The sequence below is a fragment of the Rhinopithecus bieti genome, unplaced genomic scaffold (genome assembly GCF_001698545.2).
Source record: "Rhinopithecus bieti isolate Rb0 unplaced genomic scaffold, ASM169854v2 scaffold_26425, whole genome shotgun sequence".
Lineage (NCBI taxonomy): Eukaryota > Metazoa > Chordata > Mammalia > Primates > Cercopithecidae > Rhinopithecus > Rhinopithecus bieti.
Window position 1 is genome coordinate 485,142 of NW_016811900.1, and position 15,013 is coordinate 500,154.

At 38.1% G+C, this 15,013-nt stretch overlaps 1 protein-coding gene across 4 annotated transcripts in view; it reads left to right on the forward strand.

The window, feature by feature from the left end:
- Nucleotides 1-15,013, forward strand: part of CDK14 (cyclin dependent kinase 14) — a 606,959-nt gene that overhangs the window by 471,499 nt on the left and 120,447 nt on the right. The gene's annotated exons all lie outside the window — the stretch shown is intronic.

Sequence of the window (15,013 nt, forward strand, 5' to 3'; positions counted from 1 at the left end):
CATTGTTCATTCATCCTGCTGCGTATTTATTCATTCATTTAACCATTAAATTGCTGTTAAACCTTAACTGTGTGCTAGCTACCGTGTTCAGCCTGAGCCAACACTGTATGAATTTGAGTTCCTAGAGAGATATGGCATTGCTTCAGAACTATAAATCCTAAAATTCCTTGTGGTCAGTCTTCTTGCAGCTAAATTCCAAGAAATATTTTTGTATTAGCAAAAAAGCATTTAGAAAATACAATATAGTGACTGACTTTCTAATATAAATGATGTTGGTGACAACTTTTGAGCTAAAGTTGATCTTTCAGATTTTTTCGCTTTGCCTATTTTTCCCTTAAGCCTTATTGGGAAGCTAAATGCATTTATGCCTTGAAGTATGTGTTCTCCATTTATTTCATGTCTGTTCTCTCATCTGACCTTAGTTAGTTTTATTTATGGTTTTTGAAATTTCATAAAATCTGAAGATCTGGATTTTGTAGTTATTCAGGAGACACTTATTGCAAGCCAATGTGTTAGAAAATCATTGGAAGTTGGAAACAGTAATTTAGTCATTCCCGTTTACTTGTGGGTGTCACATTTCAAGGATTATGCTGGAGAAAAGACAACTGGAACTGGTTTGATTAAATAAACTGCAATTTGTCACACAATTTTGTCTACTTGGAATTTAGTGTTATACTCACATTTTTCACTGTTATCACATGTTTAATTTTGGATACTCCCAAAAAAGTTTGGATAAGAAAAACTTTTTCATATTAAAATGCTGCTAATCCGTGCTCTCAGTGGATACAGTGGACAGCTAATGGCAAGGAACTCATGAAATGAATACATTAAATTCTGCAGTAGTTTAGGGATTTGGCCATTTATTTTTATTAAATTTGTAACTCAAAGAACACATAGGTATAATCATTTTTGTCTAACATGGTCTTTGCATGTGCCATTTGAAGAGCCAGTTCTTACTCTCAAGGCTCCCCTGGGAAGCATTCCCTTTCCTGGGAGCTTTCTGTGCATACTCCTCTTCTCTGCCTCCCCATTTCCTGATCACTGGTCTAACATATTTTAATTACGTGCTTTTATACGCCAAGTAATATATACAGTATACAGTTCCTACCTTAATTAAATGATCAAACACATTCCTGTCTCATAGGAATACGACATCATTCCTTCCAACCAGATAACCACTTTATGAAACAATTCTTGATAAAGCCGTTGAATCTGTAAACCTATATTTAAAGTAACAGGAAAATTTGAAACTATCAGACGTAGCATAGCAGCATTTCTGGAGAACAGGTAATTAGAATTGCAGAATTTATCATTAGAATTAATTCAAAGGCATTTAATAAACTGAGTCTCACCATTAGATTACTTTTTAAATATTTTAAGGAAAATGATAAAAGCTGAGCTTGAGGTAAGATTTTAAAATTATGAACATGGCTTGTTTAGAACCTTGCTATTTTTAAGTCCTTGTAAGTCTTGCCTTAAGGGTTTATTTCAGAGACACTAAGTAACAAAATCATTACTAAAAATATTAAAATGCTACTTTCTGGTATTCCAATATTAAGTGCTGAATCTTTAGAGCCAAGCCGTAGCCTCTAGCCAATTCAGACCAATGCAATTTAAAGAGAACTAAGATGCAGAGATGTTAATTATATTATTGATTTTTCCTCCAAATGGTCCTTGCAACTTCATCAACATTTCAGCATCTTTCACTTAAGGAGTGAGATCAGAATTCGAAAGAACTACATTAAAAGACTATTACATGAGTGATGGTTTTCTCCATTGCCAACTAATTTGCTTGTCTATAGCACAATTACTAAACTGAAGCAACTGTTAAATTCTCTTGTATGATGGTAATAGGTTTAAAATAAATTGAACTAATTTGCAAGAACTAATTTGAATTCAGTTTAGATGGGTTAATATAAGATAGGTGGGTTAATATAAAGAAGTAGGTCACTGTTCAAAATTAAGTAACAATGCTTTTAAAAATATATATTAACCTAGGTATTAAAGCTAGTGGATATATTAACCTGCCTAAGAGAGTAGAAATTTCTTGAGAAATGAATCCTTAGGTTTATTTGAATAGCTATAACAAAAGATCCAGTTTATTTGGGGGCCAACTCTAGGTAACACATAGCCAATTCCCTGCTGAATTCATTTGTATCAGCAACCACGGACATAATTTCATGCTTTGAAAGATTCTTTTATTGTTCTGTGAAAACAAAGCAGTGATGGGGGAAAATATCATAAGATCCAACAGATATCCAAATTCAAAAGATTAATAGAAAGAAGAAATCTTAATTATGTGATTGAGAATAATAAATGTATATTAATAAAGAAAAAAGTCCTTTTATTCCCTCGTACTGGAAGTACATAATCCATGTGGGCTCTTCCTCCATAAAGGGGATTGTGGATTAAAGGGAGACAAATCTTAGTTTTGTAAAAACATGTACTGTTTTCTGATTACCTTCAAGACATTCCATTTTATTTTGTTGCAGTTATATTCTCCCTATTTCTCTTCCAAATCTCTCTATTTATAGTTGTCTGACATTGGCGTGTATGTGCAATCAACCAAGAATTTTAGCCACTTAAAAGATCTTTTATTATTTTGGCTGGAGAAGAAGCCTTAGTATATCCTCTCCAGCAAAGTTAAGGGGAAGATTCCAGGAACACATTTGCTTGTTTTGGAACTTTTAAACAGCTGAACGATTTCAGAGGTTTGAAAGTATCAAAAGGAGAACTAAGGAAAAACCACTAAGTCACAGAAGACAGATCTGGAAAAGGCCACTTGTGGCTGGTAACAAGAAGCACATCTACAGACTTGAGTAGGCACAGGTTAACCTTTTCCTGCTTGTTCCCACGCATGCTGTGGTTCTGCTTATAATCCTCTGTTAGTTAAGTAAAACTGGATTTTTCCTAAGAATTTGTAAGAATTGATATTTTAAATTGTGTAGTAAATACAGAGACATTTAAACAAAGCTACCTTTCTGGGAACACAAAATAGAGAAGAAAATCTTACCTGCTACAATTGAATGTTCCAGTGGAGTCACAAACCCGAATTTAAAAGATTTAGAAATGTTTCCTAACTTTGTGTTCTTGAACTTTCCTTGAGTATTTTATCTGATTTGATGTTTAACTTCGAAGACATATTTTAAAGGTGACTTGCTAGATAGTTGAGTTACATATGCATAAAACATAATGTATTTAAAATAATATTCAGAGGAATAACATAACTTTCACTCTATTTATGTTGGTGGTGCTCTATTGTATTTTTCTTGTCATTATAGATGATATGTCCCATTAAGATTTAAGTCAGAGACTTCGCACGAAACTGAAAGACCCTGTTTTCCATTCTCTCTAATGTTCTAAGCTGATCTAAAATTTTCTAACATAATAATACATTGCAAAGTAAGCTACAGTTTTATATGTCTTTCCCTATTTAGAAATGTGAGAGGAAGGTAAGAACACTGTTATTGCACTAGGAGGAGCAGTTGAGTTGAGTGAGATCTGAAATCATCTTCCCTCACTTTCACATTTTTTTCATTGTTGATCATTTTTGTTATAACTCTATTTACTTCAAAGTAATAATTTTAATTTATTTAGTGCCTGGAGACTTCTTCTCGTAATATTTTCAAAGAAATTATTCTATACATCACTAATTCACTGTTTTGGGGATGGGTTTATTGGGCTGATAAGCTCTAAAGCAGACACTAAAGCAGACATTTTGGAATTCCAGTCTTTTAACTCAAAGGATGAGCTGCAGCTGTCCACTGCCCAGCTCTATGGATTTGAGTTCAGCATTAGAACACTGCATGAGGTGTAGTTCTTCACCACATGCCATACCCTTTAAAATGTACTGTTTTCAATATGCAGACAGTCCAATCCAAGCAGGTCTCTTGTCCTGACTCTTCACAGCCATACATAGTATTGTTTCAAGGCCCCAAAGGCTCACCTGCTTGCTTGGAAGTTGCAGTTCATAGCAATTTGCTATGGAGACATTTGCTTTCATGAGAATAAATCATTAGTTCAGTTACTGAAAGCATTACATAGATATGATGTTTATCAAGACCCCTTAAACCCTTTGCCATCTAACAGAGAGCAGCTCTTCTAGGAAATTGCAGATAGGATTCTTGAAAGGAAAAAGAGGAGGACCTAAAATGGGAAATGCTTCCCAGGCCCTGGTGGGAGTCCTAGAGAGCCTTGGAAAAGACAATAAAGATCTGTCCAAAGATTCAGGTTGCAAGCAGGTGCCAGGAGGACAAAGAGAAAACTATCTGAGTGGAAGATGGTAAATTTGCCAAAGGCCTAGCTCTGATCACTAGCAGTGGCAACAGTATAAATGTGAAAGCATATGAAACAGACATAGTCAAAGGTCTGACATGCAACTCATCTCCACAGTTATAGTTGTGGTGGAACTAACAGTTAGACAGCCTTTTGCAATGTATATTTTCACATCCCCACATAGCTTATGGCAGTCTTTTGAGGTAGTCAGGGCAGATATTATCATCTTCATTTTATAGCCTAAAATTAAAAACAGGCTCATGAGGTCAAATGATCAGCACAATTGAAAATAACAACTAGGAATGTATGTACTCCAGTGAATCTTATGAAGGGAATATTATCAATTTTAAAACCCCATATTCATGGGAGCTTATCAATATCAATTTTATTTTGTTCTCACTGCAGCCATGAGTGGAGATGTCTCTTCTGGGACCTGATGCTATTCCAATCTAGATTTCATGCAGCCATGAGAGCTGAGACAGAACAAAAACATGACTTCTCTGTCCTGGGGAAAACAGTGTTTGCAGCTGGCTGACTGCCCGCACCACCAACTTGGGCCTCTCCTGCCCACTGCTGGGTAGTGCACCATGGGAAAAAGGCTGGCTTTGTGACAGTCTAAGTGCCAGAGATGACAGGCCTGTCTGCTACCCACTTGCACCCTACCAGTGAGGTTTGTCACCTCTTCCACACAGCTCCCACTGCCCCCAGGAGGTTAACCCCTATCATTTTGTATCAGTGCCAGATTTCTTATCCATGTCTCTTTTTGTTTGTAGCAAAGAATTCAGTGTCATTAATAACCCCTGGTGATGGCCAAGGGCAGGCCCCATGCTGTTTGTTATCTGTTGGACACGCGTTTTTTGTTCCCCTTCTGATAGACAGAAAATACCCATTTTCTCTCTTACTAATTGGCAGTATGTGCCAGGCTTGGGAGTTGGCAACAGCCATTGCTTTTCATCCTTTCAGATTATGTGTTGGACTCCTCATCCAAAAAGTACGTGCTTATGGTGCGGCTAATACCTTCCTCCTGCCATCCAGCTCGTTAAGGAATAAAACCCAACCCTACTTCTGAAGTGGCACAGAGCTTCTAGAGGCAGCTGGGCTGCTCATTTCCCTGAAAGGAGGAGATGGAATTAGGCTTTCTTGAACTCTTCTCCAAACAGATTCTAGAAGCATAAACTGTAGGAGTTCCTCTGCTTCTCCCAAATATACAGTGGGTGTTTGTATTCTGTGACTGCCATAACAAATTACCACACATGTATTGGTATAGAATACTACAAACATTACCTTACAGTTCTGGCAGGCAGAAGTCTGGATGAGCTGAGCTGGTTTCTTTTCTCTGGGTCTCACAAGGCCAAAATCAAGACGTTGACCAACTTGGGCTCTTATCTGGAGGCTCTCGGGGAGAATCTTACCTGGAGGCTCTCGGGGAGAATTTACTCCCATGCTCACGCAGGTTGTTGGCAGAATTCAGTTCCTTGTGGGGTAGGGCTGAGGTCTCACTTCCTTGCTTACTGTCTCCACCCATTCAATGCCTCCTGCATGCCTCATCACATAGCCACCTTCTCCATCAAACAAGCTTCTGATCTCTCTGACTTCCTCTCTGCCCCATCTCCTCTGCCTCCAGCAGGAGAAAGTTCTCTGCTTCCAAAGGTTCGTGTAATTAGATTGGGCCCACCTGGTTAATCCAGGTTACTCTCTCTGCACAGTCCCTTTTGCTGTGAAAAGTTACCTGTTCACCAGCTTCAGGGGTTAACAGGTGGACATCTTTGGGAGCCATTTTGCTTATCACAAGTGGGTACTAGAGTTTCCCATTCAATCCCGAGTCATGGAGTAAAGCAGAGCACAGAGGAGGAGCAAACCTAGTCCTAGCCGGGTCAGACACAGTCTGTTTTGCCTGGTCTCTGACCCATCAGGTAACAGGCATAGGCTTCTGACTTCAAGTTGCCTGGTTCACAACCAGTGTCTTCAGAATTATATATAAGGAAGAAATCGGTTTTTATCCCTAGCACAGAGACAAAAGAGATTATGCTCAAGAAGGCTGCTGGCCTCTGAGGTAACCAAAAGTTTGGCCCGACATTTCTATGTCTGTGCTGACAAATGCAGTAGCCGTTAGGCCTCTGTGGTTCCAGGACACTTAAAATGTGACTACTGTGAATTAGGAACTGAATTTTTTATTACATTTAAATGTAATTAATGGCCGGGCGTGGTGGCTCAAGCCTGTAATCCCAGCACTTTGGGAGGCCGAGACGGGCGGATCCCGAGGTCAGGAGATCGAGACCATCCTGGCTAACACGGTGAAACCCCGTCTCTACTAAAAAATACGAAAAACTAGGTGGGCGCAGTGGCGGGCGCCTGTAGTCCCAGCTACTCGGGAGGCTGAGGCAGGAGAATGGCGTGAACCCGGGAGGCGGAGCTTGCAGTGAGCTGAGATCCAGTCACTGCACTCCAGCCCGGGCGACAGAGTGAGACTCCGTCTCAAAATAAATAAATAAACAAATAAATAAATAAATAAATAAATGTAATTAATAAGAGTTAAGGACCACATGTGGTTGGTGGCTGCCATATTGGGTGACACAATTCTACATCAACTTGTGCAATATTCATTTATTTTAAATGCTTGTCAGTGTAATACAAATGTGGATGTCTGCTGCTTTGGAAACGCTACACTAAAGAGTCATTGCATTTTGCACTCAAGTGTCCAGAGATCTTGCTTTTTATATTTGCTTCTCACCCCTCTTTTATTTGTAAACACCCTGAGAATAATAGCTCTGGAGTACCCAATAAGCATAATAAATCTGCAGGGGGAATAGTGGAAATATCAAAGAACATCAAGCAGACATTCCTTTCCCTGCCTCCTCCCCTCCAGAAGCCACGCTGTTCCCTCCTGAGGGGCGCAGCCTGTTGCAAGCGTCTCTATTCCTTTCTCCTTCTTGTGTTCTCTCTCTCTCTTTTCTGTTGGTAACTGTTAGGGGTTAGACACACAGCTCTCTACCCTTTTTGAACTCCCTTAAGAATTCACCTCTCTGCTGTTGTTCCCGATCTCCTTGATCTCCCCTAACTCTACTCAGAAAACACCGTAAAGACTCAGCTTCCTGTTCATCACATATGAGATGCTGTTGAGAGGGGTTCCATTTTCTAAATAAGCCTTCCAAATCAAGATCTGAGCCAGGTCTTCCTCACTGGGCCCCTGTGGGTATATATATACCTTAATTCTTAAGCTTTAGGACATTGAAAACTGCCACATTTGGGAAAGTGAAGCATGAATAGAAATGCAATCATTTTTACCTCTCCTTATATAAAAGAAACACATGATATGTGATACTTTTCCTCAAACTTACTGATATCATTTTCATTTGATTAAGAAAATATTTACAAATTTAGTGAATGTTCAGCCTCATAATGAAGATGAATATAAGAAGTCACTGGAGAAAGACACTATTTGTTTTTTAGCGTTTTTGTTTTTGTTTTGTTTTGTTTTTTGCAACTTTGTTGCCCAGGCTGCAGTGGCATGATCATGGCTCACTACAGCCTTGACCTCCAGGGCTCAAGCAATCCTCCCATCTCAGCCTCCCAAGTAGCTAGGACTAAAAGTACCTACCACCATCCCTAGCTAAAAAAGAGATGATTTTAACAACGTCATCCCTAGTATCCACTGTTACCCATTCCACCCTCTGGTTGTTTGATTTTCATGAAACAATATATCCCTCTCATCATTTGGGGAGACTCTATAAAACCAGGTCTCAATTTCTATTCATGGTGAGGATAGAGCTCCTAGAGTATTCTTGTTAATACCTGCATCTAACATGTTGTGTACATAGTGGTCTTACTGACCTAAGAATATATACCATCAGTAAATAGTATTGACATGAGCAAAGGAAAAAACAGAAGAGAGGAAGGAAGGTTGCACAAGCTAATTATTGACACAAATGACAAGAAAATGCCTGGAGCCAGCATCATCTTTGGTAGCATCAGAACCAGGTTCATCCCTAGTTCCACTACTAAAATGTGTAATATTCAGGAAGCTCTCTAACCTCTCTGAGCCTCAGCTTTTCAATTTGTATAACCTCTTGGCAGGATTATTGTTTAATCTTTAAGTAAGGTAAGAGTATAAATTACTGGGTACCTTACTAAACACAGTCCTTTGGCAAATATTAGTTTACCTCCCTTCTCTTTTTCAGTGCTCCCTGTCGTACCTCCCAGTGAGAGTGTTTCATTCAGCTCCAAATAAGCAATTACCCTTCAACATGGATACCACTCCTACATAGAGTCCCCAGACATCTTCTGGAATATTATTTCTACCTTCTTAGGGGCACATGCTGAACATCTTGGTCACCAAAACTTTTGTTTTAAAATACTTGTTGTGTAAAGACAAGATTTCCCCTTCCTCAACAGTTTCTTCCTAAGAGTGGTGTGTTAACAAATAGCATTGTACATAATTAATGCAATACTGTGATTTATCCTTAGTCTCAAAACACATTTTGTTAGACAGTTTTCCTAATTAGATTGAAAGAAACCCATAGACAGATCACTGTTACCAGGTTCAAATGTCTGTTAGACCTTTTCTCGTGATATAACCTGTACACAAACTGATGGACAACCCTAAGCCAGGAGTGTAGGGTCTGGGCATCCACTTGGCCCAGTGATTTCACTGGTGAGACTAAAAGTAATTGTCCTTGCTGTTTACAGCATTTAGAGGGGGAGAGTAGATGAATTATCTCTCAAAACACAATGAATAAAGTCTGGGAGCATGGCCATGCCACATCTGTTACGGTGAGGAAAATGGGAAGGGGATTCCAAAGGTAACTGGCCTTTTTCTTTTAGACACTGAGCCACGTCCATACCCTAAGGCACAGATCCCATGTTAAACGGTTATTTCCATCATGGCAGTGACATTGACTTTAACAATAGATTTCATTATGTCTTTAACAACAACAAAAATGCCCTTTGAAAAGCCTTAAACACACACATATACAACTCCCAACACAATTATTTTTCTGTCTTCTCTGAAAGAATATTTTAAAATCATTTCAACATCTTTGGGATTTCAGAAAAATCTAGTATTGGTTTACAGTGGAAGTCTCATAGAGTTTATATATATATGTGTGTGTGGTTATTATTACTCAGACTATAAATGAGATAAATGAATAGAAATATTAACACAAAGGGATCAATATTCTGGCCCTCATTACGTTGTTATACAGCATATCTTTGTGTATCTCTATGTGAATTCTCTGCTAGTCCTCAGCTGTATTTAATCCCTCAAGACTTGATATACAAACATAATGCCAAATAGAGAACTTCCCTTAAATTATTCAAATCTCCCCATAAGTGATTTCCCACTCTTCCTGCAATAGAAAACATTTGATCATAAATTCAATTAAATCAGCCATCATCTTTGTGATGTTTGTCCAGCTAAATCCTTTAGTGACTAAACCAATAAACATACCAGCTGTGAGTGCGCATGTATGTGTGTGTGAGTGTGTGTTTATGGCACAACTATTGCAAAAGAATTGATTTGCAGTAAAGATGAAGGGTAGTTCTCATTTCTTAGGCCAGATTTTAACTACTTCACTAAAGCCAGGGTTTAAAAGATTAAACTCTTAGGGATAAAATCGTGTGTACTTCTCTAAATGCATTGGCTTTTATTTCCTAATTTAGGGCTGAGTTTTAATATATTAAGTTTTAGATAAAAACTGATGTACTTTGGAGATGTTAGGAAAAAGCATCAAACCACATCAACCATTCTTACTTCTCTTTCTTCTCCAGCGTCTCCTCCCTAGTTAAAACAAAGGAAAAGTGACTGTCGACCTACTTTTAAGTTTCTCAGGGAAAATGGCATGATAGGACTATAGTACTATTTATAATTTCTTATGTATCTGTCAGCTGAAGAGGTGAAGTTTATTAGAGGCTTATAAATGTTGATTGCTTCTCATCTTGATTCTAAAGCCTTTTAGACACACAAGTATAACCAACCTCCTCCCTTCTTTTTTGTCTTACCTTTGCTAATGATCCTGTTTGGATATAACTGAACCCTGTTTATGCATCTTCACATATATGTATATCCATGTGGCCTGTAGAGGGCAGCATGCTCTGAGGGAAAAAAAAAAAAAAAAAAAAAAACAGTTACAGGGTAACTTTATCTCCGTAAAATATGAGATAAGCAGCTATATATATATTTTCCGATACCAAAACAAGTAAAATGTCTCTGTTAGAGAAGCCAGAGCTGCCCCATGCTTTGTCTGACCCTGTCTGCCACTTTAGGTGTCTGTTTGGATGATGAACATTTTTTATGAATTGAATCAGCCTACCTTGGAGGCTACTTAGGGATTACACCAGGTTCCATGCCTTTGCCTCCACATGGGACAAAGTACATCGTTATATTTATAAAGATGAATACAAACGGAATTTTTTTCATTTGGCTCTCATTTCTTGTTACCCTTGACCGAAGTGTAGAATTTGAGTCAAACTGTACCTATAGTTCTAATTTTATTTGGTAGTCAAGTGAGACTTTACCTTCCTATCTTAGAATTCTGCTATCTCACATCATTTGCTTTTAGGTTGTGTCTGCCAAAGAATTCTAGTGCCTTTTAATTTTCCCAAGAAAATGAAAAACGTTTCCACAGGGACATTTTCTGTTCAGAACAGACTTTGGACTTGAAGCTGGGCTCCTTCCCTTGCCTGCCTCGCACATCTTTGGAGTGAGTCCCTGACCAGGACCCCTTCTCTATTGCCACATTCATTGATTTTCTCAATCCAGTCTCTACCGTTCATCTGAAGAGCCAAATCCTCCCACTGTGTGAACTACACTATTCCTTTATGAGAATTTAGAAATTTCTAGAAGCTGCATTAAATATTTTAAGGATATAGAGCAGTACCGTCCAATAGATCTTTATGCATTGACAAGAATGTTCACTATCTTCACTTTCCAGTATGGTAACCACTAGCCACGTGTGGCTATTGAGTAACTTAATGTGGCTAGTGCAGTTGAGGAACTGAATTTTTAATTTCATTTAATTTATATTAGTTTAAATTTAAATAACCTCATGTGACTACTGACTACCAAATTTCATAGTGCAAAACAGAGCATAACTTCTGATCAGCTTAAAGCAAGTGTTTTACCACAATATGTTGTGAGGTGAATTAGGTTTTCAGCTAAAACCTCCTGCCCAGGTTTTATTTTGCACTTATTTCTTTATTATGTAGCTATAGACTTATATCCAAATCCCATGACTCTGCCTCAGGATTTGCTTTCTCTCAGAACATCTGAGAGATTTTCCATTTTCAAATTCTTCGATTTTATTGAATATTGAATGTATCTCTCTTGGGTATCCAGAATGGAATTTCAAAGCATGGCATTTCGGCAGCACTGATTCTGTAGGCGCTGGCCGTTTCACAGTCTAAGCTCTATCACTCTTCGACTGTTTATATCTAGTGTTCCTAAATATAGAAACACAACTTAGTAAATGTGCTAAAATGTGTCAGGCTACATAGAAGCTGGACACACAGCACATTAACTAAGTAGGTTTTGTTTGTGTGTGGGTGTGTATGAGCAGCTATTTACATTGACTACAAATAAATCTTAGGTTTGTATCATCCTTTTTGAAATGACCTCAACATTCTTTTGAAAATGTTCTTGTGGCCAGGTGCAGTGGCTCAAGCCTGTAATCCCAACAGCTTGAGAGGCCAAGGTGGGCAGATCACTTGAGTCCAGGAGTTTGAGACGAGACTGGGTGATATGACAAGACCCCAAATGTACAAAAAAAAATTTATATATATATATATATATAATTTAGCCAGGCGTGGTGGCATATGCCTGTAGTCCCAGCTACTTGGGAGGCTGAGGCAGGAGAATCATTTGAGCCCGGGATGCAGAGGTTGCAGTGAGCCAAGATCACACCATTGCACTCTAGCCTGGACAACAGAGCAAAACCCCGTCAAAAAAAAAAAAAAAAAAAAAAAAAAAAAAAAAAAAAAAAAAAAAAGACAAGGAAGGAAGGGAGGAAAGGAGAGGGGAGGGGAGGGGAGGGGTTCTTTTAAGCTCCCAAGTAATCAGATGAGTTTTTTTTTCTCTCTCTCTTTCATTTCTTTAAACACTTCCATATCTTTATGTATGATCTGCAAATGCCTGTCTTCAGTTTCCTACATTATGCTGATATTGTTAGTTTTAAGACATCAGTAGACTGTATTTTTTTGCCGCCAGCTTCTGTTATTCATTCTAACATATTCATGTTAGAGATATACCTGAAAATGCCCTTACCTACATGTACCTGGAAGTTATAAGTAGTTGGACTCCAGATGATACTAAATGTGCAGCTTTTTAATCCTATTCATTTGTCTTTCTTTTATTTCAGTTGTAAAGGTGAAAATGCTGATCCAAAAGATAAAAAGCCTAGCAATCATGCCAATTTGAGTTTCTTAAAGCCACAGATATGAAATGACACCTTTCCATTATAAATCATTTTATATAAAGAGCCAGATGTAGAGTTAAAGTCAGGAATAAAGGACTGTGAAACTCAGAGGTTGTGCTCAGTTGCAGTAAAAGATAGCCTCAGCCTATTTTATGCTCACCATCAAACCCCACTTTGGAGCATCCGTGCCCCCAGATCTACAACCTCCTCCACATGAGAGACGAATGCAGGGTCTTCTGGGAGTCACACTATAAGAATAATTTGACCAGCTTCTTGGAAAAGCTTAGGCATCCTCTCACCACAGGGCATGACAGTAAAATAGAGGCCATGAAACTTTTAGCAATGTTTTTTAGTAATGAACTTTAAGACTGGGCTCCCATGCACAAAGCAAGTTCCCTGCCTTTGTAAGACTGGTAGCCTTTCTGCTGATGAATTATTGCAGAAAATCGTTTCACTAAAGTTTCTACAATGTAGCAACTATCCCTGTGTTGGGAACAGCCAATTGTAAACTCCAGAAGCACTTAGGCTGTTTGATAATAGCGTTTCAGTCAAATGCAGATTCAGATAAGCATAGAGAGAAAAAACGAAAAGTCAAAGGCAAGGACTTGGAACTAGAAGGAGAACACGAGGTACCACTACTTATAACATAGAGTTGTAGTTCACTCATAACATAGAGTTGAAATACATCCTGCAGATTTGTTGTTAAAAGTCACTCCTTAAATTATACATTCACATTCTAATGTAGGAGGAAGCGATCTTTTTGAAATAAGATCTGTTGAAAGAAATACACGAATTTTTGTTCTAATTATTTGAAAATCCCTCCTCCAATATATTCTCATATTTGTTGCATACATCACAGAGTAAATAAATTATTTCCCAGGACTTGAACTGCAAAACAAAATGACAAACAAAATTTTATGCATACTAACTTTAGCATCTGCCATGTAAGACATTGCAGTATTTTCTCCCTAAACACACATCACAGTTACTCAGAATTCTAGCAGATGTCAGTTTGATACTCTGTAACTCTGAGGGATGGTTCAGATGTTTGTGTGTCACTCTATTTGGAAGTATTTGAATGTAAGGATTGAGAAGGGGAAAAGAAGAATAAGGATGGCCAAGTAGAAAGCATGCTTTTGCACTGTTGTGTTGATCGGTTTGGACTTGAGACCAGCACCCACTAGGCAGGAGGAAATCAAGACACTTCAAACTAAGATAGACCAGGGAAACAAGAACCAATCATGGTGGACCATAAAATTAGGAAGTCACTGGACATTTAGAAAAAGGACAAACAGAGTGGGCCTGAAGGGGAGACTGGCAAAGAGAGGAGTATACTTTAATGTGTAACACAGCAAAACACAGTTACAAAATCTTCTTAAAATTTGGAGACAAATTCTGAAGCATATCTATCAAGAGAATGTTTCTATATCAAAGTATTTAAAAGAATATTGAAAATATTTGTACTTAAGGTACCTCACCATTATCTTATTTTAGTAAGCATTTAACAACAGAACTACCATTTGACTCAGCAATTCCATTACTGTTTATATACTGTTTTGGAAATACTATGATGGTTGCACAGTATTTATATGTTTATATATCAAAAAAGAAAATAAATCATATTACCAAAATGGCATATGCACTCACATGTTCATCATAGTGCTATTCACAATAGCAAATACATGGAATCAACCTAGGTGCCCATCAGTGTTGAACTGGATAAGGAAAATGTGGCACGTATACACCATGGAATACTATGCAACCATAAAAACGAATGAAATCACATCCTTTGCAGCAACATGGATGCAGCTGGAGGCCATTAACCTAAGTATATTAACATAGGAACAGAAAAACCAAATATTGAATGTTCTCACTTGTAATTGGGAGCTAAACATTGAGTATGCATGGACACAATGATGGCAGCAATAGACACTGGAGACTATTGGGAGGAGGGGGAGAGATAAAGGGGTTGAACAGCACCGATTGGATACTATGCTAACTACCTGGGTAATGGGATCATTCATACTCCAAACCTCAGCAACGTGCAATTTACGCATGTAACAAACCTGCACATGAACCCCCGAACCTAAAATAAATTTACAAGAAAGTAAAAATAAATAAAAATGATGAGACCTTTTTTGTATGAATTCACTCATGATCTCAATCCTCTTTACTTCATGTTTTTTTCCATTAATTGTAAATCCTCCAAAGAGGTTTCTCCTACCAAAATATTTTCAGGTATGTACTCTAATTTGGGAAAGAATATTGCAGTCCCAAGGAACTCTTTTAACGCCATTTAGTAAGGTCAGGTATGTACTCTAATTTGGGAA